This window comes from Eschrichtius robustus, chromosome 1 (genome assembly GCF_028021215.1).
Source record: "Eschrichtius robustus isolate mEscRob2 chromosome 1, mEscRob2.pri, whole genome shotgun sequence".
In the NCBI taxonomy this organism is placed as follows: domain Eukaryota; kingdom Metazoa; phylum Chordata; class Mammalia; order Artiodactyla; family Eschrichtiidae; genus Eschrichtius; species Eschrichtius robustus.
The window spans coordinates 166060365-166085606 of NC_090824.1; the positions used below are offsets into that span (position 1 = coordinate 166060365).

Below are 25242 nucleotides of genomic sequence, written 5' to 3' on the forward strand. Positions count from 1 at the left end.
AGGAGGGGCTCATGAGTGGCAGAAAGAGCATAAGGCAAGAGGTCTGAGGAAGTGTGTCATTTGGGGGAGCAGAGAATGGTTGCGTGTGGCGGGGGTGAGGTGAGGGATGCGGGAGAGGCAGCTGATGAGTTTACAGAATTAGAAAGGGGAGGAGGACGTGGATCCTGAAGGTCTTGCAGGTCAAGTCAAGGAGTGAGGTTTTACTTTATAAGAACAGAGACCCATCAAAGCAGGGCTGTGCATGATCATGTGTCCTCGGTGTGATGCCCTTTGCTCTGTTAGACTCCTTTTCCTATTCCCTTTAAGCCTTGGTGGTCCCCAAGGTTTGTCTGTGTCCCCTTCTTTCTCAATCTGTTCTTAAGAAACAGTGACAACTTCTAAAATTACCACTTACTTACCCTAATGTGCCTGTCCAAGTTCCAGACCTGAAGAGTTCCAGTCTCCTCCTGGACCCCTCCATCCCAGCATGTCTGGACCAGAACTCACAGCGTCTCTTTCTGGGCTTCCTGTCCCAGTAAATGTCACCACTATACACCCCCTGGGTTTCACTTTTGACTCCTCCCTCCCTCTCAATGCCCAAATCTAATTTGTCTAAATTGCCAATCAAGTGATCACTTATGTATTGTTTACACCCACAGCATGACAGCCCACCTCCACTGCTTCCATTAAGATCCCTGCCACCACTCACCTGGACCACACAATAGCCTCTGACTGCTCTTGGCTGCCTTCCTTACCTCCTCTTTCCAAAACACCCTTTATTGCCACTAAAATGGCCATCTGACAACATTACTTCCCAGCTTCAAATTCTTCAGGGTCTCTGCGTTGCCTACTCCGGAGCATGAACGCAAAATCCTCCAGAAATCACCTGATTTCATCCTCACTCTCTCCAGCAAGTCTCTCCTTACCGTCCTCGCTGCCCTTCCTTCTGGTCCAGTGGGGCTCAACCCTGGCTGTGTATCAGCATCACCTGGGGATGCTGCTTGAGCATCCCTGACCAGAGATTCTGGGATGGGGCCCCAGACCCTGGTGTTTTGTTTCGTTTGTTTGTTTAAGTTCCCAGATGCTGCTGGTGCATAGCCAGAGGTGAGCACAGCTGAACCAGCCCTACTTATAAGGAGTGTAAAATCTCCCAGTTCCCAAGATACGGGGTAGAAGGAATCAAGGTAAGCAGCCACGCCCCTTCATCCCCTACCCTGCCATGGTGGTTTTAAGAGTTTGCCACCCAGCTGGGTAGCAGATATTCCTGGAAACCTCACCGGGGGCATAACAAAATGAGACTCTTAATGAAGCTCCTTCTTTTCTCCTGTTAGAGAGGCGATTGGGTGGCAGCTTCGGCTGCCCAAGTGGAGCAGAGAGTTGCATGCTCTTTAGGAATAACTGGGTGGGGTTGGGAGGGGTCGGAGGATGACTCCAGCAAGAGTGATACCTTCCTTGCCAGGACTCCAATTCCTATCTCCCCAACTGTTCTAGTTTGCTAGGGCTGCGTAACAAAATATCACAACCTGGGTGGCTTCGGTAGAAACCTACTGCCTCACAGTTCTGGAGACTAGAAGCCTGAGATCCAGGTGTTGGCGGGGTTGGCTCCTTCTGAGGGCCGTGAGGGAGAATCCGCCTTTCTCCCAGCTTCCAGTGGCTTGCTGGCAATCTTTGGCAATTTTTTTCTGGCAGTTTTGCTGGTGTTCCTTAGCTGGTAGACATATCACCCCGAGCTCTGCTTTCATCTTCACATGGTAGTCTCCCTGGGTGCATGTGTGTGTCCAAATTTCCTCTTTTTATAAGGATACCAGTCATATTGGATGAGAAGCCCAACCAACTCCCGTGTGAACTTATCTTGACTAATTGAATCTATAATGACCTATATCCAAAGAAGGACACATTCTGAGGTACGGGGGTGGGTGTGGTTAGGGCTTCATCATATGGATGGGGGGCACAATTCAGCCTGTCTCCCTGATGGGGAGACGGGCAGGTCAGAGGTTTACCTGAATGATGCCTGCAAAGGGGCTGCTACACCTTTAACACCGGGTGTGGGTTCTCTCTCTTCTCCTATCTGTCCAAAGCAATTCAAAACCAAAATGAGAAATGAGAAAGAGATCATCCGTAGCTAGATCTCAAACCCCCCAAGCCCAACAATTCTGAAATCAACTTAATTTCCTATTAACCCCCTAAATCCTGTTTACATCTTAGATTCTAATTGCCACTTTTAAACCTCGCTCCTATTCAAATTTTTCCGGGCCCAGTTATTGGGCAGATGTATATTCTCATCAGATAATGAGAACTTAAACTAAAAAGCCTTTTATGGAGGTGATACTTCACTATTTAAATCTGATGTGCAAGAATAGCTGGAGGAAAGTGGGGGAACCGGCAATGCAGTGAAGGGTTAAAAATAGCAAATAACACTTGGAAGAGTATCACAGAAAGGGAGTCACCCAGAGACACTAAGAACAAATACAGTCAGTTCCCTACATACGAACCTTCAAGTTGCGAAATTTCAAAGATATGAATTCACATGTCCAATCACGTACGTGTCTGGCGTACACTGTCACGTGCGTGCATCCTCTGCAAGTGGTTGTGCTTTTGTGTACTTTACTGTACAGTACTATATAGAGTACAGTAGTACAGTATCTTTATTTCAAGCCCAGGATGTCTGGAAGCAAGTGTAAAAGCAGCCGATTGTGTTAGTTGAGTACCTAGGCTGACTTTGTTGGACTTAGGAACAAACTGGACTTACGAATGTGCTCTCAGAATGGAACTCATTGGTATGTAGGGGTCTTACTGTATACAGCCTTCTCTCTCCACGCCTGGCCAGCCTGTCTTTCTTTTCTCTCATTTTGAAGGTACAGGAAGAGCTTTTATCTACACAGTCCTAACGCAGGGTTTCTCAACTTGGGCAGTGTGGACATTTTGGGCTGCATCATTTTTGTTGTGGAGGACTGTCCTGTGTACTGCAGGATGTTTAGCAGCAGCCCTGAACTCTACCCACTAGATGCCAGTAGCGTCTGTAGACAACCCCAAATGTCTCCTGGAGGGCAAAACCATCCCCAGTTGAGAACCACTGTCTTGAAGTACGCAAACGCCCATGGAATTACGCTCTGCAGAAGCATGGAATTATCTCATTCATGACTTTAAACAGCTGAGTGGTTTGTTATTATTCCCAATTTCTAGATGGGGAAAGAGGGTGAGTCGTTTCAATGACTTGTCTCAGGTCACACTGCCAATCTGTCATACCCGGGGCTCTTCAGATTACATGCAATCAATGCAAGCTTCTTTTTTTAAAATTTTTATTTGCGTATAGTTGCTTTACAATGTTGTGTTCGTTTCTACTGTACAGCGAAGTGAATCAGCTCTACATATACATATCGTATACATATATCCCTTCTGTTTTTGGATTTCCCTCCCATTTAGGTCACCACAGAGCATTGAGTAGAGTTCCCTGTGCTATACAGTAGGTTCTCACTAGTTATCTATTTTATACATAGTAGTGTATGTATGTCATTCCCAATCTCCCAATTCATCCCTATTCTACATGGTTTTAACAGTTCTCTACTACAGGAAAGGGTGTAGTCCCCAAGTCACCACTAGGGGACGTCTCTGAGGGTTCCTCCTGCTATTTATTCTGGGGCTTGATAGGACAGGGAGCCCACTTTGGCTTTTCATCTAGAGCTGCTGGCACACAGTTCTTATAAGAAAAGCCGACAAGTGCATATGCTTACAAAGCAGACATGCAGACCCTTCCTGGCGAGTGTTTATTTCAGGTCAAGTTCTCTTCGCAGGGGCGTGTACAGCTCCTGAGGATTGGATCCCTGTGTTTAAATGGCATAACGTGCAATGTGTGAATGAGGTACCCTTCCCCCCATCTCTTCCATGGTCACAGGGGCTAATCTTATTTGGCCTGCCAATCATGGGCGGCTTAGGTAATCTCATTAAGCAAAGCCAGTGCCTCCTACTTTCTTCGTCTTCCTGCTCCCCCTTCTCCATCAAGGAATGGTTTTAATGGCCCAACAAAGGGCTCAGCCCAGTGCACCATGAATTTGAGATAATGTCCCGTGTTGGGTTAACGGAACTCTCCTGCCAGCAGAGCTGATGCCATCTGCCCATTTATTGACAGCCTTGTCAGCAAAAATCTGGAGTCTGAGGGTTGGCAGGCAGCCAGCTTGCTTTCCACTGTCTCTCCAGTGTCTCAGTAACAGATGTGGTGCCTCATGCTGGAGCTGCTGTTGGCAAATCGCTGCATGCTCGTGTTATTTATCAGGGGTGGAGGGAGGGCAGGATACATGTCTTCCAGGAAAGAATTTGTATTCCTTTCCAGGTTCTCTTTTTGCAGATTAAAAAAAAAAAAAAAAAAAAAAAAGCACTTGAAACTGACTTTTCAAAATGTGAAATAATCAGCTTATTGTGCAAAACCGAAAAAAAAAAAAAAAATCATTCCAGACCATGCAAGCATTTGTTCAATGCTTTTGGCCCAGTCACAAGTTACGCAGGTTCTGTGGACTTGAGTATTGGCTACAATTCATTCCCCGTAGGGTCCCCCTGTCCTTGGAAGATGTTTTTTTAATTGTATTGTCATACAAAAGCAACAGAGTTGGGAGGATTTTTTCCACACATAATACCTCACTCCTCGTGTGTTCTTAGCCCCAATCAGTGGAAATCAATCAGAGTGTTTGCTGAATGGATCCAGAATAATGGGTGAGGTATGGAAGAGGTAATTTGTATGTCCTTGATAGAAGAAAATTTTCTGACCGTACCTTTCCTTTTAAAGTAGAAAGGACTACTTTGAAAGAAACAAATTGCAGCTTCGCTATGGAGCTTTGTACACACGTCCCGATCAGCCGTTCCAAGACAGACATCGCATACCAATTGGGAGCATCTTATAAAAGCAGTTTTGTCGAAGGATTTTTTTTCTTCCCCTTAAGTGTAAGGTTCTCAGCCACTGATTCGTGCAGGTTCTGTGTTTGTTCTTTCAGCCATAATAAAGGGAGTCTTGGATTAGGAGAGAAAACTAGTGCAGAGGGATTTACGCCACACTTGCACCGAGGAAAGGGAATCATTCACCTGGCAGGTGGGGGGAAGACAGGTGGCCCTGGTGGGTCACCTGCAGCTCCCTGAGCCAGGGAGGAGCACATTGAAGGTGTTTCTCTGTTGATTACTCTGTGCTGCTGTGCACATCAAAAAGGTGAAACTCCTGAATGGGAATCAAAGAAGCCACCAATGAAGAGACCCAGAAGAAGACCTCTCACCCAGCACAGGGGACTGAGCCTGTCCCAGGCCGTTCGAGAAACTTTGGGATTGACATATATACACTAATATGTATAAAATAGATAACTAATAAGAACCTGCTGTATAAAAAAATAAATAAAATAAAATTCAAAAATTCCAAAAAAAAAAATACTATAAGTTGGCCCCTGGGAGGCACGAGAAGCCTCACAGCACTCCTGGATGTCTAGAGGCAAGCAACAAAACCCTGCAGGCTGCGTTCTTGTCTGGCGCCCCCTCTGTTGCCCTAAGACAAGCGCCACTGTCTTCTAAAGGGCCAGTCTCAAGCACAAATAAGACAGTAGAAGCCTGATGCAAAGGAGTGCAAAGTATATATGATTGTTAGCCCCAAACGAACTGGAGAATGTATCATTAAATTTATGGTCCTAGCGCTCAAGTGGTAGGACTACTAATTACCACTTTGGGCATTTGTATTGTGCTTTACAGTTTAGACGTTGCTTCCATATGCATTTTCTTACCCAACGGAAGGCTTTCTTCCTTGCTGATGTCCAGGCTAGACTGTCCATTCTGGCACTGACTTCAAGTTAGGACAACGGCTTGGTTCTGTGCCCTCCTACATTGAGACCTAAGATCGTGCTAGCTGCTGAATGTGAGTGAGACCAACGGGAGACACAAAAGTATGGCCAGTGCCTGTGATCTGGGGAAGGCGAGGTCCTGAGAGGTGACCTGCAGAGTCAGAGATGGCTCACATCACAGCTGCAGGCACCCCTTTACTTGACAGATGAGGACTTGGGTTCTGGGCCAAAATGGCGACAGGACAACTTTGCCCTTGTATAAACCCAGATCAGGGCCTCTAGGACATGCCTGAGGGCGAGGCCACTGGGAATGAACACAAGGCCATCACTGGCCCTAATTGCACCAGCAGCACTGAGGGGGCTCTTTCTGCAGAACAGGGATGGGCATCTTTGCAAGAAGGCACGTCCCCCCAATCACACCCTTTTAATCTGCCTCCCAAGTAGCCATTGCTCCCAGTTCAGTAGTGAAATGTTAAGAGGACATATTTGCTGCTGACTGAGTGAGCAGACGCTGGCTGGGTGAGGAACCGGGACCAGGGAGCCTCCTCTCTCCAGCCCTTGTGAAATTTGAAAAAGGGCTTTCAGGACAGCAGGCAATGCAGCATCCAGGCCTGTGTGTCCCCTTACCTTTCCCTCCTGGGAAGCTGAGCAGTGTGGTGTCTGCTGCCGCCACCAACTGGCGCCTCTGCTTTCGCCTCTGTCCTCATTTCCGCGGTGCCCGGCAGCTGGTGGCATGCCCACCTCTCTCTCCGCACTGGCACAGGCTGTGAGGACCCAGACAAAGGCCATTTGGAGCCAAGAACAAGGGTTGCGTTTCTATCAATGCACCCTTGATGCCAGACAGCTCCCCTCCTTGGCGCTTTGCCCTGCAGTGTTGGAGCAGGATGCTGAGAGGCTGCCTGGGCTCGGGGATGCTCAGCTCTGAAAAGCATAGCTCCTGCCTGGTGCCGGAGATGCTGCCTGCGCCCCGCCAGGGAAGCCTTCCTCTCTGCTCTGCCTTCCCTCTCTGCCTCGCCAGGCCAACGGGGACCTTGCGTTTCTAGCTGACGCACAGCTCCGGTAGCCGTTGCTAAGAGCTGCCTGGCTGGAAAGGAATGGCAATCAGGTGTGGGGGGCGCAACCTGCCCTCCCTGGCCCCCGGCTGCTGGCAAGCTGAGAGCCCCAGGCGGGAGTCACCAGCAGTTTGTTCTTTGTTCAGCCCTCCAGCCAAGCTCGGCTGCAGCCGCTCATTTTTCTGTGCCTTAATGTCTGCTCTGAGAAGCAGGAATTGCCTGGCCGGCGGCCAATGCCCCATCTTCTCCTCCCCTCCCTCTCCTGCTCCCCCTGCCAGAGCAGGAAGCGGCTGAGACCACGACACCCCAGCATGGCTGGAAGAAAGGCTGACAGCCCTGCCTGTATACTGGGGACCCTCGCTTCTTTCTCCAGGCTGAGCTGCCAACTTGTTCCCTGCAGGGACATGGCCCTAAGCATGTGCCAAACCGACAGTCTCCCCGGACCTGACATTTAAAGCTAATGAGTGAAACAGTCCAGGTGCAAGACAGTTTGGAGCCATGGGGTCTGCCATGACTGTCCCATTTGAAAAGGACACTGCTGCTCAGGTCCCATGGGCCTGATGTTGTCATGTCCTCCAAGTTTTTCAAGAAAAGCCAGATATTCTAATTTTTGTATAAAATCTGTTGAATTTTTACATATTGGCAACCAATCCCAAGTTTTCTTAAGATTTAAGCAAACCACCTCTGTGGGATGTTGGTGTGTGATTTCTGCCCTCAACTTGTGAGGATAAAGCTATAAACTCTGTTTGGGTCTGGCTGTGCTCATCCTAGCTTAGTGTAGGAACTCTGCTCAGTGGACTTCTTCTCAAGGTTTCTGAGCTCTTTTGGGGGTTACATGTTGCTTTGTGCTCTTGGGGGGTAGCTGAGATCTTTCTGGCAATAGCCAGAAAGAAACTAAATTGTCAGTAAAGAGGCTTTTCTAGGTCCAGCCTTGCCCAGGTTCAATGTTTGATCTAAGTGTATTAGTTTTTTTTTCTATGCTTTGTAATGAATTACCATAAATTTGGCTAAAAATAACACAAATTTGTTATTGCACAGTCTGCGGGTCTATGGCATGGGTTAGTTGGGTCTTCTGCTCAAGGTCTCAACAGATCTTGGCCAGGACTGCAATCTCATCTTCTGAGCTCATTCGGATTATTGGCAGAATTCATTTTCTTTCAGTTGTAGGTCTGAGGTCTACAGCTCCTTGAGAGCAAGCCCATTGTCCTCTACCACATGGTCCTGTCTGCAACATGGTAGTGTCCTTCATCAAGGCCAATCAGAGACTCTCTCTTGCTGAGAATCTCCCATTTCTTTTATGGACTCAACCTGAATAAGTCAGGCCCACCCAGGATAATCTCCCTTTTGATTAACTTAAAGTCAACTGATTAGGGACCTTAATTACAGTAAGTCCCCTACATATGAACTTCTAATCTGTGAACTTTCAAACATGCGAACATGTGTTCGCATGTCCAGTCATGTAAGTTATTTCACGTGTCTGGTGTACATTGTCACGTGCGTGCATCCTCTGCAAGTGGTTGTGCTTTTGTGTACTTTACTGTACAGTACTGTATAGAGCACAGTAGTACAGCTGTACCACCTCCCACCTCCTCTCTCTCCTCCAGTCAGTAACTCTTCTTGCCTGTTCACTCGATGCCAGCCCCTGTATGCCAGCTGTTGTACTGTACTACTGTACTTTTCAAGGTACTGTACTGTAAGATTAAAAATGTTTTCTTTATGTTTTGTGTTTGTTTTTTATGTATTATTTGTGTGAAAAGTATCATAAAGCTATGACCGTACAGTACAATATAGCCTATTGTGTTAGCTGGGTACCTAGGCTAACTTTGTTGGACTTACAAACAAATTGGATTACGAACACACTCTCGGGATGGAACTCATTCATATACAGGGGACTTACTGTACATCTGAAAAATTCTGTCACCCTTTCCCATACAGCATAGCCTGACCACAAAAGTGAAAACCATCATATTCACAGCTCCACCCACACTCAAGGGAGAGGATTATATTGCACATCTACATCAGGGGGTGGGAATCTTAGAGAACATGTCAGAATTCTGCCTACCATACTAAGAAAGACTCCTTTTCTCTCTGATTTTTAATTATCTATTAAATTAAGGCTATGCTAGATGATTTCTTACATCAGCTTTTTATATCTAAAGTGCTACAGTTTGATCTCAAAGGGTACATCGGATTATAATAACTGTTATATTTTCCATTGAAAGAGGCACAGAAATGAAATGGGGTTCCCAAGTTAATTCTGAAATAAAGTTGATGTTTCACTCAATAATTTATGTTTTGTTCAGACGAAATTTAAGGGACATAAAAGGTCACAAATACCTAGACATTAGAGCATTCTCCTTGGTTGCATTGATCTAGATTATTAAGATTTGGTTTTTGATGAACAGAGATTCAGCTAGATCATAAACTTGATTGCTTCTGGGTCAGTGTTGGTTTATTGGCAGTGAAAGCTACTCAGGAGAATGTTAGGTTATTTTTCCAAAAGTTGAGGTTCTTTCCTTGTGCATCTCACACTCCAGGAAGAAGGCACCAGGAGAGTCACGTGTTCTGGCTGTGCTTTTTGTTGTCAGTTTTCTCCCCTGCCCCTCCCCTCTCTCCAGTCACTCAAAGGGAGATACATTCTTCCACTCTGGGTTAAGGTTTCTTTCTTGAATGTTTTCAAGATTCTTCAGATCACAGGAACATCAGGTCATGAGTGTGAAGGTGGTGCCATCTGCCTCTAGAGAAGAGAGAACACACAAATGCCAACATCCTCAGAAAAATGTTCTCCTAGGACCATGGGCTCACATGCACCAAAGAACAATCCATCTGTCAGCAACCAAATTTCTCTACCCAAAACACAGAAGCTCACTTCTTAAGAATTAAGCAAGTCTGGACTGCTGCTCTCTGCTGTTTAATAACAGGAGAGGTGAAAGCCTTGTTTAAGTCTTTTGCCAGTTGGTAAGCAATACTGATCTGTAAATACTCCTGCTTCTATAGAAGGGGCTAAGGATTCAGGAAAGCCCATTGCTCTAAAATCTGCAGGCTGGTGTGAAAACCTTTAGTGGCAGAAAGAAAAGTTTAGGGATCTTCTAGAAGTGTTTGCTAACTGCATAAGGAAAAAAGTCTGGGAGAGTCTTTAAAAATACACCCTGGCTGTTCTTTCCTTCCATTGTATTCGTCTATGGCTCCTCCTGAGCTTGTTGGGACTTACATGTCATTTTTATTTTTATTTAAAAAATTTATTTCATTTTCTTTTTTTAGGTATATTCTTTTATTTTTCTTCTCTTAAAAAAATGATAGCACACTATACACAATGATTGGTATTTTGCTTTCTCATCTAACAATACAGTCATCCCTTGGTATCTGCAGAGTACTGGTACCAGGACCCCTTGCAGATACCAAAATCTGCAGATGCTCAAGTCCCTTATATAAAATGGCATAGTATTTGCATATAACCTAAAATCCTCCTGTATTCTTTAACTCATCTCTAGATTACTTATAATAACTAATACAATGTAAATGCTATGTAAATAGTTGCCAGTGAGGCAAATTCAAGTTTCGATTTTTGAAACTTTCTGGAATTTTTTTTTCTCAAATATTTTTGATATGCAGTTGATTGAATCCACAGATGCAGAACCCATGGATACAGAGGGCCGACTGTATATCTTTTTTGAAAATTAATTTTAATTGGAGTATAGTTGCTTTACAATGCTGTGTTACTTTCTACTGTACAGCAAAGTGAATCAGCTATATGTATAAGTATATCCCCTCTTTTTGTCATTTTTATAGGACAGCTCCATGATGGGTTCTTTATCTTCATCAGGAGAATGTCCCAGATTAAAACGAACAAACAAATTTGAAAACACGAAACAAAAATCAATGACAAGTACAAAAATAAAACCCTCTGTTTCCTCCCAAATCTCATCACATCTTCCATCCTGAGGGGCCTTAAGACCAAGCCCAATGATTGGGGTTGACAGCAAATCTTTGCCAAGATGTTTTTGACATTGACAAAATCAGAGGATATGTATTAGTGGGCTGAATCCACTCCAGGTACAAGTTAATTAATAGTCTCACTGTGTACTCTATAATTATAAATTTTGCCTAACGTCTTGAATATTTAAGTATTTAAAAGATATATTTCAGCAGCTTGGAGCATTATCATTTAGCAGAGACGAACTGTCTTCCAACTGATTGAGCACTGAACGAGTTAGCAACATTGTGTTCTGGTTCTAGGTACACCTCTAGCTTGCTGTGATGCTGCGGGCATCACCTTGATCAATTCCTGACCTCATTCCCACATCTGTAAAAGGAAAGGAGTTGGATTGGATCATTCATTGATTTTCAAACTCTACTCCTTATTGTCTTAGGGTTGTATGGAGATGATTGAAGGACCCCAGGGATGGTGGTATCTTAGTCCATTTGGGTCGTTATAACAAGATACTACAGACTGGGTGACTTATAAATAATAGAAATTTATTTCTCACAGTTCTGGAGGCTGGAAGAGTCTGAGATTAAGGTGCAGCATGGTTGCGCGAGGGCCCTCTTCTGGGTCACAGACTTCTACTTGTATCCTCACACGGTGGAAGAGGCAAGGGAGCTCTCAGGGGTCTCTTAAAAGGGCACTAATCTCATTCACAAGGGCTCCACCCTCATGACCTAATTGTCTCCCAAAGGCCTGACCTCCTAATACCGTCACTTTTGGGGATAGGTTTCAACATGTGAATTTCAGGGGGGGGGGATGCAAACACTCAGGCTATAGCAAATAGACAATATTTTAGTTTAGCAAATGCTCTTCCCACATTTCCATAGGAGTTTACTTCCCCACTTTATTGATGTTGGTTATGGCCAGATGACTTGCTTTGTCCAGTGGAATTTGTGTGGAAGTGGCAATGTGACAATTCTGAGCAGAGACTTTAAATGGTATCTCATGTTTCCATTTTAACCTCTTGCATCTCTGTTCTCCCATGGGAACATCAAATCCGAGATAGGAGATGGTCTTTCAGTCTGGTCCTACAATGAGAATACATATGCAGCAAAATTCTTAACCTATTCCCCAATTTGGAAGAGAGCCATGACAGCCATTGCACAGCCTTGTGAGCAAGAAAGAAATATTTGTGGTTGTAAGCCACTAAGAATTTGGGGTGATTTGTTATACAGCTCTATTGCAGCAAAAGTTGACTGATACACGGCCCAAATGAGTTGCCTCTTGGTCCCCAACTCTACCTGCACTGGTAAAGCTCTACTCATTACTGTTTTACATACCAGCTTCCCCAAAAGACTTCATCTGAATAAAAGAATTCTGCTGCTAAACATGCAAAACAAAACACCAGCTGCATTTGATTACTTTTTAAAAAGTGTTCCTCAACTCGTGATTTTAATATTTTGTCATTTTTAAAATATACGTTTCTGATCATGTTTACTTTTCATTTCTCCTGCTGCAAAATAAGCAATAATATAAAATCAAGACTCTAGCAAGTTAAAAGTTATAATTTTAAATAAAAACTTATCTCTAATGTTTATGTTTTTATTTTTGTTATTAATTTCCAGACATTAAATTGGCAAAGCCATTTAGTTATCATTCCAGCTAGGAAGTTCATGACAGATTTCCTTTTAAATACTTCTTCCAGCTCTGATATTTTAAAGGTCAACAAATTGTCATTTGGTCAAGAAGGGGTTTTCTAGAGATTTGGAAAACAGAACAAGGGCTTAGAGACATCTCAGGGCTGGTCACGTGCACAGTGTGCCGTGAAATCTGACCCTGAAGGGGGCAAGCCCTCAGCCCTGGCCTGGCCCCAGACTCAGCAACCATGTGATATGGCTAAATCCTGGCATCCATGGCCTGTTCATCTTTCCCTCCCACTCTCACAGTCAGTTCTATCAGCAGACGTTGTGCATGGGTGGACTCATATGCAGTGGACCTTTCCTACCTATTATTCTCCCCCGCAGAGTTAACCTTTCTGTGTCCTATATAATCTGGGTCCTGAAAGAGAACCTGCAGTCAGATCTAGTAAATACAATGAGGCCAGGGTTTTAAAGGTGATGCCAGGTTATGATGCTAACTTTCCCAGGAGACTGGTCTCTTAGAACTTTCCAATGTTTTAGTCTAAAGAAATGAATAATGGTAGGTGTTCCAGACACCCTGGGAAGTCTGCTAAGGAGCTATTTTTAGATTTTTGCATCAATTTAAAGAATTTCAGTGAAGAGCACTTGTCCTGGTGGATTATATCAGCCCCAGATCCTGCCCTCTTTCTTTTCCCTTTGTCCTTGCAAGGCCATTCATTTCAGAGGACACGCTCCACAGACAGTTTGCCCCTAAAATTTTGGCCTAAAAATACTCAAGGTCTGTGACCAGTAATTTCCTCTAAAATGACATCAGTTTCCTCATCAGTGAAAGGAACAGATTGGATTGGATTTTTTTTTTAAATCTTCCTACCCTACTTCCTTCCATACCTCACTTTATAGCCTATTCTTTTTTTAAGCATGTAAATTATTTTAATTATAAGACATTCTGAATATATAAATATGCACAAAGAATTAGTTAACAGAGCCTATGTATCCACCAGTTATATTGAAAAGTTGTTAATTTATTTCTTCGTATTTGCTCTCTGTCTTTTGTATTTAAGTCGCAATCCAATTTTGAAAATGTTAAAGTATGAGAAATAACCCTTTTAAAGTCAAAAAGTTACAGTAAGTTAAGAAGAAGTCACATATACGTTAATAAACAATTATGAAAATGAGAACATTACATACGAAAACTGATGGAAGAGTGCCGAATCTATGATCAGAAGAAAATAACCTGAAATGTTTTCATCGTTTACTGTAACACAAAGAAAATAAACTCTAGAAAAGCAAAAGAATAATGAAACAGTTATTAGGAAAGGCAATAAAGTAATTAATAGAAATAAAATTAGAAATAAACAAATCAGGAGAAGGACAAGTGTACTAGGAAGACATTATATAAAATGAATTAACTTCTCCAGAGTATGTATTAAAAAATATTGACATCTGCCCAGTTATGAAGCAAACCAAACTTCAATAACAATACCTAAGAAATAACCAAAAGGCTGGTGGTAAAGTGGTGAGCATAGCTGCCTTCCAAAAGTGACATCCAAAAGAAGCCTAAGACAATTTGTAACATTTGTATATATTCACTCTAACCTTATTGAATTCAAGAATGTATTAAAAGAATATTGTGACCAAGAAGGGCTTAATCCACAAATGAAATTTAAGGTGTTAGGAAATATATTACTAAATATATAATTATAGGTAATATAAGAAAAATAATTTGGAGGACAGTATGCTAAGTGAAATAAGCCAATCAGAAGAGGAGAAGTACTGTATGATTCCACATGTATGAGGTCCTTAGAGGACTGAAATTCATAGAGACAGAAAGTAGAAGGGTGGTTGCCAGGGGCTGGGGGAAATGGAGAGTTATTTTTTAACTGGAGATTGGTTGTAGATTGGTTGTATAATGATGTGAATGTATTTAACTTTATCGAATTTACATTTTAAAATAGTTAAGATGGTAAATTTTATGTTATGTGCATTTTACTACAATTTAAAAAGCAGAGGAATAAATCAGAATGTCAGTTTATATGTAAACTTTTAAAAAGTATTTAACATCAATTTCTAACCCAAATCTACATAAAATGCAAGAATAAATACAATTAGCTTGTCTTAAAAATCCTAAAAAATCTGCGGTTTAAAATCATGGTTTGTCTTACATCTGATGGTTTCCCAGAAATCAGGGGGGAAAAAATGGTAATGCCTTTCTAATAGAATTTTTCAATTTTTCAATTTACAAATGGAAAATAGCAGAGTTTTTTTTTGTCTAATTTTTCTTACAGTATCTGTTCTACTTTTGTCAAAGAATGTGCTATCTATTATTTCTGCTTATCAAATATATTACATTTATTTCATGATCAAAACAAAATCTTTAATCACCACCTAGATCCTGTGATAGAAGGCACTGTCTGCTTTAAAAATGTAGTTTTTCATTTATGTCTATTAAGTCTACCGTAGTCATTGTATTATTTAAATAATAATTATTCCTACCTCTTTTTGTTTGTTTATTTATTTTTGCCTACTTGTTCTCATGAACTGAAATTGGTGCATTTAAGTAATTCACTATAATTCCTTTCCTATGTTTTCCTCTTCTCCTAACAGTTTTTCCGTTTTGAAGTTAATATAATTGTTGCAAAAAGTTCAACCCTCTTACTTCTTCAGTATGAATCATGTCTTTACCAACGTGACCCTCTTTGTAGGTTGGCAGAGATGGGACCAGGACTAGGGGATCTTTTGGATCACTGTGTAGAACAGTAAGTGCTGTGGACTGGAGAGCCGCCAGCCAATGTAAGCAGGCACCTGAGCTCCCTAGGGTCATGGGACACTCACTCAACTTAGCAGCCATAGCACTGGGAAGGAGACTTGATATGACCACACCACACACCTGGTGTGAATGTGAGGGTAAGCAGAACTTCTGACATCCTAATATAGAAAACTGTCCCTCAACACACACTGAAGTGAGGTGGCTTGGAGACTAAGGTCCTTCCTCAGCCAGGGCCCACCCACACTCTTCAGAATGCAGCACTGGACATGCTCACAGGAAGGCAGTGAAGTACGGGGTCACACAGTAAGTGTCTTCTCCACGATTCTAGGCAAATAGATGTCAAGGATGGACCTTCCCTTTCCTCATTTAAGAATAAATAAATAGTTAAAAATAGGGTGTTGATATAAAAAGAATCTGCAACATCCAGTTGAAGATGGTGATTTGAACTAATTTGAACTAAAGGAATGAAAAATCTATTTGAAAGTTGGAAAATAAGAGAGAGTACCACAAGTGTACAGACACATTGAGGACCTTCTTGATTGGCACTTCTCCCAATCCTTCGAGAAATCCAAACCAGACTATGGTTCAACCAATGTGAAGGGGCCAACGTCCCCATCAGAACTACCCAAAAAATCTCTTTGTAACTGGGAGAGGCAAGGGCTTGAGGTCATAGCCATTTGGCAACCAATAAAGGCAAGGTCAATGCCATGAATGACCTTAGGAAGTAGATGGATGTGGGCAAATAGAGCTATTGCCATGGCTTTCCCTCCTGGAATCCAAGGGGAGGGTATGGTGTATAAAATAAAGGGGAGAGCAATGCCACAGTGAGAGAAGGGAGCAATGCCACCACCCATTTTAGGCTACCACTCCAAAGACATAAAAAAAGGGCACTGCAATGAGGTCTCTGCTATGCTATGCTAATAAGTCCCCTGTTAGCTTCCCCTACTGAGCCTTTGTCTCCTTTGGATAAATAAAAATTTTCCCTTAAGGTGGTGTCCTGTTTCTGTTTTTGAGGGTATTTGTGATTTGGGGAACAAATTTATCCTTTATGACTCCAGATATCCTTTCCATGTTTATTCACTTTGTTTTCTTCAATTTCAATCTCCTGATCTTTGTTGAGAGCCAAGTGGCTTTTTCTTTCTATGGAAAGAAATGATCTTTTACCCATGGAAACATTAGTCATCCTGCCTCTTCATTTAAAAACTTTCTTCTCTCGAGAAGGTGCCAGTATCATGGGTACACACTCATTCATTTCTCTAGGGATCACTATCAGGGTTGGGTTTTTTAGCCATTATTTCTTTAAATTGAAGCATGATACTTTGCAGCCTGTGATTGTAAGTAAAATTGAGGCCTAATGGATGGCTTACCACATCACGCTGCATTTCCAGAGATTTCATTTACAATAGTATCAAATGCACTGAGATGAATGAGTTTCACCCTTCAATGGAAACTGGAAAAAGCAGAGCCGAGTTGACTTATGGGTAAATATTAACAGCAATTGCTCAGAAGCAAAGGTCAAGAAATAAAGCTCAAATACTTGTCTTTACTAAAACATTTAAATTGTGTAAAACTTGAAAATCCGTTCTCATTTTTAAGTGAACACATTAATCTACTAAGGAATGAAAGAAGAAGTTGTCATGAACTTAGGGAGAGGGAATAATTTAGTCCTGACTTTCATCATCCCTCCAGAACTAGATGTAGGAGTAGACCAGTCAAGCGGTTCCTAGGGCACTGATCCATCAGTGGTACCAAAACCACACCACTGTGAAGAGAGACCCTAGGGTGGCTCTAGTTATTGAAGAGCTTATGTTCAAGTCTATAATCATCTCCCCTTGAATGTGGGTGAAACCCGTGACTTGCTTCAAACTAATATAAAATAATAGACTACGGTAAAAGTGACAAGATGTTACACCTACCATCATGCTACAGTGCGTGTGTGTGTATGTATAAATATATTCAAGAGTGATTCTCCATTGCTATTTTTTTTTAAAAAATGAATGTGTTTTTATTTCGCTTATGATTTAAAAAATGTGAACATTCTGTAATTCAGCCACAGCTTTTACTTCCAGGTGATTTCTTCACTGGGTCTCAGTTCTCTTTTATGTGACAGATTCTTGTTCCAGAAGGCAGTTAGCTTTTCATCATTCTTTCTGTCTAGAGAACATTCAAAGACAAATCCAATAGGGACAAGAATATGTACCCAGTGGTCACCCACAATCGGAAGTAAGTTCATCATGAGTGTTGCAGCTTCGGACGCAGCAACAACCCCGTGACCAAGGGCAGTGGCCTCCATTGCCATTTTTGAATAAGTAAGCTTATTACTTACTAGAGGTACCACGTGACAGGGAACTGGGAGCAGCCTCTAGGACCTGAGAGAGACCGATGGCCAGCAGCTAGCAAGAAGGCAGGGAGCTCAGTCCTACAGCCGTGCGATGAATATTGCAACAAACTGGGGACGTGGATCTTACCTTGAAGTGGATCTTACCCCAGTTGAGCCTCTGGTGAGATCCCAGTCCTGGCTGACACCTGGCTTTCTACCTGGAGAGACCATGAAGTAGAGAATCCCATTAAGCTGTGCCTGGATTCTAGCCTACGGAAAACTGTGAGAGAGTAAATGCACGCTGTTTAAGCTTCTGAGTGTGTGGTCATTTGTGATGCAGCAATGGAAAACTAATGCAACCGTGGAAAATGTGACAAAGATGGAGAAAACTGTATTTGCCAGAGTTCATTCAAGGGGAGTAACAAGTATGGTTGGAAGAACTAATGTCATGAGCCACTTAGGTTTGGGGTTAGAATCTTCGGAAGCAAGTTTGTTTATTGTCTTATAAGAAGGGTAGGCCTAGTTACTGAAGGGGCTTTGTTTTGCTGAGTGATCTGTGCCATTTCAAAGTCAGAACTAAATTACTCAGAACAGTAGAGAAGACCTTGCTTGTTGCCCACCATCCACAGACTTCTCTCCCTTTCTCCTGCAGTGCTCAGACTGTAAATAAATGGATGTAAAACAAATATTTAAAGAACATTATTTCTGAAGGGTGACAATGATTAGTTTCCCTGGGACACCCACATGTTTTGATCTGGTTTTATAGGTATTGTTAAGGTCACAAGGTACACTCAAAGACACACCTGAACTTGGTCACCAAGAACTCAGGAGAGCCCCCCCCCCCCCCCCAGTTCATGTTGAGGTCCCATTTTCCAGTGGACTGGGGTAGGTGGAGGAAAGTTTATATCTCCAAAGAACAGCCTCGCAGTCTATTCCAAGATTAGGTCTCTGGGAACCTCCTACCTTGTGCTATTTCTCGAGTAGGGGGCTTTCCCTATACACTAACTTTTTCTGCTGGGGTATCTGTTTAGGAGTTATATTGTTTTTTGTTGCCTACAGAAAATGAAAGATACTGAAGCTGATTGGTTTTCCTGAGGCAAAGAGTCTCTTTCCCCAAGTAACACTGAATCATTTACTTCCAACAACCCCTTCTCTTAGCCTGTCCAGAGTGAGGTGAAGACTAATGGGCAGAGTTTCCAAGGACAGTTCCTTCTCATCGACCTGAAATTCTTGTCACTTTCATTTGTATTGTTTTATTTTCCAATGCAACAGTAACACATACTTAGAGCAATACAATTCAATCAATACAGATATAAAATGTGAAAGTTCCCATTTATACCCTGTACTCCCAATGAATCCCACTGCTATGTGTGCACGTACAAGTACACACACTCGAGAAGAGGTTTTATGTATAGAATTGGGACCATTATTTATATTTATTGCTCTGCAAATTCTTAATCACTCAACGAAATGTCTCAGATGTCCCACTGCCAGTTTGTAAAAGCCTACCTCATTCTATTTAACATCTGTGGATTATTCCATTTTAAGAATGCATCAATATTTATATCACAATTTCTTTATTGATGAACATTTAGAGTTTTCCCTATTTTTCTCAATACAGAAATAAGAATCTTTATTAATCTTTATACACATATGCAAATATTTCCTTAGGATGGATTACTTTGTTGAATTGTGGCGTCAATAGGGTACATATATTTTACATTTTGATAGATAGCTGCTAAATTGACCTTTGTGAAGATTGTACCAACATACACTCACTTATTAGAGTGTGAAGATACCTGTTTCCCCACCTGCTTGACTACACTGGATATTATCAACCTTTTAAAATTTTGCCAACATGGGTGAAAAATGAAATCATCAACTTGGCTTCTTCATCCTCGGCCTTTCCTTCTCAAGTTTCCCAACCGGATGATGAACTTTCCTTTCCTCTCCTCTTCTGCTCCAAAGAGAAGTGGTCTTATATAATTCTCACGTATACATTTATATTTAAATTATATTTACTAGATTTCCTAATTCTGAATCTTTCTTGTAGTCTGGGGACTGCATTTTGGTTGCCATATTCTTTTAATTTGCTACTGCAGTTGAGGTGTTAACATTTTGTTTAGACTATTTATAATTGTAAGGGAAGTGATTTACAGTCTTCCTTTTTTAGTTATCCTTGCCTGGTTTTTTTATAAGGGTTTTGCTAGGTCAGTAAAATCAATTGGGGGAGTTTTCCATTCTTTTCTGTGCTCTGAAACACCTTACATTACATAGAAGTTTTCTGTAGCTAGAATGTTTTATAGAACTTGCTGGTCAAACTTTCTGACCTATGTGCCTTTAGGGTTGAGCATTTAAAATGGGGACAAAGCCTTTATCCCACAACTGTGGATAAAAGCATCTAGAAATATCAAATTAAATTGGTATCCACCCCAACACACTCATACATGGAACTGTAATTTGTCAAGAAAACAACATATAATATCTTTCCAGTTTGGATCAGTTAGAAGAAATTGGAGAAGAAACTTCATAAAATTCAGCAAGAGGGAAAAAACAGAAAGGCCTGAAGAGAAATAGCTGAACTGAGCTCACCACAAAGCTTTTTGGACGACATTGACCTCTTTTGATCACAAAAATAATACAGAACTTCTGTTCAGGTGCGTTGTAGTACAACTCAACTTCTCAGGTTGATTTAGACTTTTTAAGCATGGCTGACCTTGTCATTAAAAAGTTCTCTTCCCAAAGGACTCACACACTAAGGTATCATTTTACTTTGCAAATATGCAAAGTGTTTAGCACAGGATCTGGTTCATGGTAGGTATTCTCCCAGACTCATAAAAAAATTTCATTTCATCTAAATGTATTCACTTCTGTTCTCATAGAGGGAAAAGTAGAAGGTAGTGGTGTTATTTAAATTAGTAGCTGGAAATGAATGCCAGCTGCATGAACTTCAGATGCAATCAGAATTCCAGAGTCTCAACTAAATCCGGACGTAAAAAAATAAAATAATTTTGTAAAGGCACAGCAAATCCAGTCAGCCAAACCTCATCCTTGGAGAAGGTTGGATTTTCAGTCAGCGTCTATATGAATCTGAAACGTCCTCCCTTGAGATCTGGCAGTTTAGAATCCCAAGATGTGTAGAGCTGGGCAAGCATGACTAACCCTAGGGTTTCAAAAATAATTAATGAATTCATCTTTCACTTGCAAAAATTTCAGCTTTGGCCTTTTGTTCAGAACAATTCTTACTATATCACACATAAAACAAAATTATTTGCTTTATTTTTACGGATCATTCCATACATTCTTTCCATGTTTTGACATGATCACTGGCCAATATATGGAGAACTTTGTACTTCATTTTAATTCCATAACCCAGAGAACCATTGTTTTAAGGATGGCTAGGTTAGAATCAGCACATGGATACTGGGGTTCCAACATGCCAAACATCTGTTGAATGTGAACATATTTCAGATGGTTTTAATATAGCTTTATATTTGATATCACATGGAAACACTGTGATCAGAATTCCTGCCTAAAGCTATAGATAGCTACAGATAAACATGTTGTCTGTGACCTCTCCATTGGAAATTATATATATATGTGGCAGGCACCTCTAGTTGTCCACCAAATTTCCACTCTCCCTTTCTTCCTCACTAGCAGAATGGCAACTCTGGGATACATCCAGATAAAATACTCATTTTTCCAATTTGCATTGAAGCTAGGGATGGCTATGGGGTAGAATTATGGACAATGAGATAAGAACAGAAGTCAGCTAAGGATTTATGTATGATAAGTGTTTTAGTTTTCTTCTTTTTCTTTTCATTTTGTTTCTGTTTCCCTTCCCTCTGCTGCATTTTATTTTTCTGCCTGGAACACAGTATTGAGGCTGGAGTTGGAGCAGCCCTCTTTTGACCATGAGGCAACACACATGCTAAAGATGGTGGAGTGGACAGAGAGATGGTTCCTGGTACACTGACTGCCTATATAGGACTACTTATTATGTGAGAAAAATAACCCCTTATTTGCTTAAGCTGCTAGAGATTATTTACAGTTGTACATAATCTAGATTGGCATTACATAGACTTTCTAAAGTTTCTCTCTCTTAAATTTTAATGATCATCTCTCTATTTTAACTCTTTGGCATGGAAGAGTTGGATTCATTTGAAGAATGTAGAGAGAAAGCTCTGACATTCGAATTTTCCTTATATGGAACTTATTGTTGCTTTTAGAGCTAGTGATCCCCGTCAGTGTATGTGTGGTCATTTGGAAAAGGAAACAATATAGGTTTATATAACCCATAGGAAAGACAAGATCTAGGTGGCTTCCCAGGTCCCCAGTTGTAGATTTTTGTATGAAAGTTGTACTGATTGCACAGATGCGTGTGTCTGAAGGGTCCGGGGGTTCCCAGGACATTAGAGCACCGCTTCTCACGATCCAATGACTTCCATGTCCCAGAAGAGGATCCCACAGGTTCAAGAATGGCTAGGAATTACTGATGGTATCTTGGTATTCTCAGGATTGCCAGTACAGCAAGCCATTCAATAGAGCACGATTCCAGTAGAATTTGCACGTAGAACATGTCCAGATGAGAAGTTCCCGGAGTCTGGTTGTCCACGCTGCACCCCTGACTTTGCTGAGGTTTCAGTTTCCTATTGCTCCCTTGTGAGGGGGGAGTATCCTGCTCTCATTGAGGAGTATTGGTTCTAACACACTGAGATCCAAACAAGTTAATCTTTTATTGATATAATTGGGACTAGAATTAATGACCATCTAATGAGCAGATTAGGTCTTGATAATTTAGGGCCACATTTCTGCTCATACTCATGTGGAAGAAGGTTAAAATAACAAATTGTTTCTTGCTTTTTAAATTGCAAAAGTAATAAAGAGCATTGCAGCTCAGCCAACCTTCTTGTGAACATAGTACACCTTTTCTTCTAATCCCCCCACCTCAAATACCAAAAACACAGCTTATTTCCTGGGAGATGATCAGGGTCTCTCACTCCTATTCTTCCTACTTCTATAATTGCTCTTGGGTCCTTCCTCAATTGTTACTTCCTCTATTTAAACAGAGTGTGTAGGGACAGAGAGGAAAGGAAGTAGTCCATGAAGTCAAACTGCTCAGTCCTGGAGTTGGGTAAGGAATTGCAGAAAGCATTATCAGCAGATAGCTCTGATTCATGGTCCTCTGCACCCTCCCAGCTCATCCATTTCCATGGAAAATTAAAAATTGTTGAGGAAAACAACTTTGAGGGACAGGAGGAATGTTGACAACCTTAGTCATAGCTGTGTCTTAACCATGTGGCTTTAACAGAACTACTGTGACAAACACTTCCAAATAGTTTACCATAGGAAAAGAAACCTGCACCCACTAAAAGCAGTTTTGTTTTGATTAGTTGTGTTAAAATATTTAGAGAAAGTAAAAGATGTTTGGAGCCCACAGAAATTTTGACTGAAGCCAAGAGTTTCAGGTGGAAGGCCAAGGAGGAAGTGAGTTAAGGTCACATTGGAAATGGCCATGTGTCTTCATTTGGGTGAGCCTTGGAAGATGAGGAAAGAGACATGGGAGCCCAGGACCACTGGGGTCAAGCCCACTAAGCTTTTGGCAGCCAAGGCTGTAGAAAGACTACACAGCAGAGCTCTAGAAAGGAGAAAGATTGTGCGAGAGATAAAATGACAGAGCATGGCCTCTGTGCGAGTCACCAAGACAAGAAAAAGCCTACAGGTTGGGTAGGTGGAGCGAGCAGGAAGGGCTGGGCCAGCAATGTCAAGGCTCAGCCAACTGGCGGCTTAACCTTTGGGAGAATGTAGCTGGGTGTGCAAGCTCAATGCTCAAGGTGGCAGAAGAAGTGCTGAATGCGCCCCTTTTGTGGCCAGAGAAGTGAAACAGACCTGCAGGAGACACAGACAGAGCCAACATGTGAGACCAAGTACAAGGAAAAGAATAGGGTGAGATTAAACCATGAGTCGCCCAGGTTTTTCTGTCAAGAGCTAGACAGTCCACAGGTTGGGCTTTGAGAGCCATGAGGCCCCTATCACCAACCACTCACCTCAGCCACTGCGGTGCAAAAGCAGCCAATAAAGAAAGTTTATTAGAACACAGCTACCCCCATTTGTTGATTTTCGTCTATGGCACTCCCATTGAAATTTCACACAATCCCATATCCCCAATGATTAAAAGTGTAAAAAGTCTTCTTGGCTCACAGGCTGTGCAAAACCACGTGGTGGGCTAGGATCATGTTTTGCCAATTACTGTGCTAAACAGATAAAGACCCCGCGGGGGGGGGGGGGTCGGGGGTCGAGGGGGCAGTGAAGGGAGTGGAGGGCTGTGCAAAGGGCAGAAGGAAATGTGTCAGGTAAAGACATCAGAGTCAGGTAGCAATGAATCTTAGTGGCTGGAATATTCACAGCATCTTTGTCGTTGAACAGAAGTATCTTTCTCAATTTTATAAGCATGGAGTAACGTGCAAGTACTTTATTTCTATGTTAAAAGAAGGAACTATATTAAACAAAAATGCATGTGTTTTTGGTTGTCGTTCTTTACTCTCTTAGTTTTTCCATATCTGGAAAATGACAGCTATCAGGTGATGCCATCCCTGGTGGTACTGTCGCTCCCTGAGTTGCTGTCTTAGTAGCATTGTTCCTTAGAAGAATTTTTGTAAAGTTTTAGGATATCTGAGATCCACACCTTCATTAAGGGACATTAGATCTCTGAGGAGAGTGACATTATTTGGAATCTTTATTCTTTGCTTTAGAGCCAACCTGCGCTAAATTGTAGGCTTCCCTACAGCAATCTGCCACAGCTGCCCTTAAGAGCATCTTTTATAATTTCCCTCCATGGGAATTTATACGGCTTCGTATTCAGATGAGGCACTAAGATAATTGAATTTGATTGAAAATGATTCCAATTGTTGATTAACTAATTTGGGAGCTTCCTTGAAGCCAGACAGCGCCTCAAGGCAACTCCAGCCTCCTTTTTATCTCAGTGTCTGCATTTCCTTAGAACAGTGCTTGGGATGTAGTACGGGCTCAGTAAATGTTTGCCGACTTGAGTTAAGGCATGAACAAATGAGGGGGTAAGTCGTGTCAGTCAGTGGGAAATAAATAGATATTGCAGGACAGAAAATGTTTATGGCAACTGTGCTACAGGTATCTACGCTTCTAGAATTAGAAAAAACTACATGGTGTGGAAAGTTGTTAGAGAATGAATTACCTGGTTAGTGTGTCTTGGTTTTATTTTTTCTTCTTCAAATCAGGGATTCTGAAGTTTTTCAATTTGGATAGCATATCATCTGCATGTGACTACACAGCTGGGATTATTACTGCAGCAAGTTCTTGCCCAGGATTTGCTTTGTGAAGTGTCCACTCTGAAACGGGAATGGACAGGACCAGAATCAGAGATGTTTTAGCAATTATATGGGTTATATGACCTGATTGAGGATGCTTGTGGAGGTCCAGGACAATTTGGAGATGTGGTAAGGTCATCAGGGATGAAGATCTAAGATAACTGAGGAGTTGTGGTGCCTTATTTACCTTTTAACCCAAGATTAGATGAAGACAAAAGCAGGGGAGACCTGACTTTCAGCCAGATTTGGTAAGCAGGAGGAACCAAAACTCCCTTAACTTTGTTCATTGGTTTGTGTTGCTGTTATAAATACCTGGTATGATACTAATGAGACTTTTCCATCTGGATCTTGCCTTAAAAAAAAGAAGAACTAGGAGATAAAGGCAGGATTAATCTCAGTTGAAAGCCAA

The 25242-nt window shown here is 41.9% G+C and overlaps 1 pseudogene; it reads right to left on the reverse strand.

The window, feature by feature from the left end:
• Positions 1–17229: 17229 nt before the first annotated feature.
• LOC137761106 (NADH dehydrogenase [ubiquinone] 1 beta subcomplex subunit 1 pseudogene) lies at positions 17230–17433 on the reverse strand (annotated as a pseudogene).
• Between the last annotated feature and the right edge of the window lie 7809 nt (positions 17434–25242).